This window comes from Propithecus coquereli, unplaced genomic scaffold (genome assembly GCF_000956105.1).
Source record: "Propithecus coquereli isolate 6110/MARCELLA unplaced genomic scaffold, Pcoq_1.0 Scaffold559, whole genome shotgun sequence".
Classification (NCBI taxonomy): Eukaryota; Metazoa; Chordata; class Mammalia; order Primates; family Indriidae; genus Propithecus; species Propithecus coquereli.
In genome coordinates, this window is record NW_012151496.1 from 271,679 (window position 1) to 273,040 (window position 1,362).

Sequence of the window (1,362 nt, forward strand, 5' to 3'; positions counted from 1 at the left end):
TCATGCGCTGTCTAAATAAAATGTCTGGAAAAAAATTAACCACAGGGACTCTTACCTATGCCATGACCTATCATAATGTAATTCAATATAAAGACAGGGTTAGAATCTAATACATCATTTTATCTTCCACCACACTTTGTATACCATTATATAGCACGCACTATACATTTTTTAGAAAATCAATGTAAGTTGGATTCAATTTTGAACTGCATCCAGGGACGACTTGTATGTGATCCAGAAGGCTTTCATTTCAACAATTCATCACTATAACATTATTTCTTGTTAATGTTCCACAAATTATATTTTCACTGAATTATGATTTGTTTTCATGTTTGCTACCTTTATTAGACTGATTTCTTTTTCCTTCTTTGGTGCCTAGTCCATTGTTAAGCACTTGATACAAAAAGGCAAAGTGAACCAATATTATATCAAACACAGAATCATTTCAAGGTTCCAGTGCATTCACATATGTAAGACAGTTCAATTTTAAAGAGTTATGAGGAGTTTGGCCGACTATTATCTGTCCTTGTTGCTGTCATCTACAGACTTCTACATCACTCTCTCTAATTCCTTGAAGATTCTAGCACATGGCTTGTTCCCTAATTCTTGGTGAGTGCAAGAACCATATAAATCGTCTCTCCAATACCCTGACCACTAGATTTTCACCTCTTTCCAATAATCTTAGCCGTCAGCCTACCTCAGGTAACCGCACCATGGTCACATACTGGTCTTTGCCATTACCAATAATAATACCCTCTCTATAATATCAATTCTAAACACATTATCAGATGAACACATTCTAGACATGTATTTAAGTAATGTCCTACTAATAGACATTTGTGTTGTATCTATTTGGCGCTATGATAAGCAATGCATTAGTGAATAACCTTGAACATTAGCAATTTCACTTATGTGTGAGTGTTGAACATAAAACAAAAATCAGAGATTAACAAGAAGATTGGAGAAGATGTGGAAAAACCAGAAACATTTGGGCATTGTTGGTGGGAAGGTAAAATGCATAGCTGCTGTGGAAAACAGCATGGCAGTTACTCAAAAAATTAAACATAGGCTGGGTGTGGTGGCTCATACCTGTATTCCTACCACTTTGGTAGGCCAAGGAGGGAGGATCACTTGAGCCCAGGAGTTTGAGGTTGCAGTGAGCTATGATGACACCACTGCACTCTAGCCTGGGCAACAGAGTGAGACCCTTTCTCAAAAAAATAAAAAAAATTAAACATAGAATCACCTTATGATCCAGTGATTCCACTGTTAAATATATATACAAAGGAACTGAAAGCAGGGACTCAAATTGATATTTGTACACCAATGTTCATTGCAGAATTATTCACAATAATCAAAAGA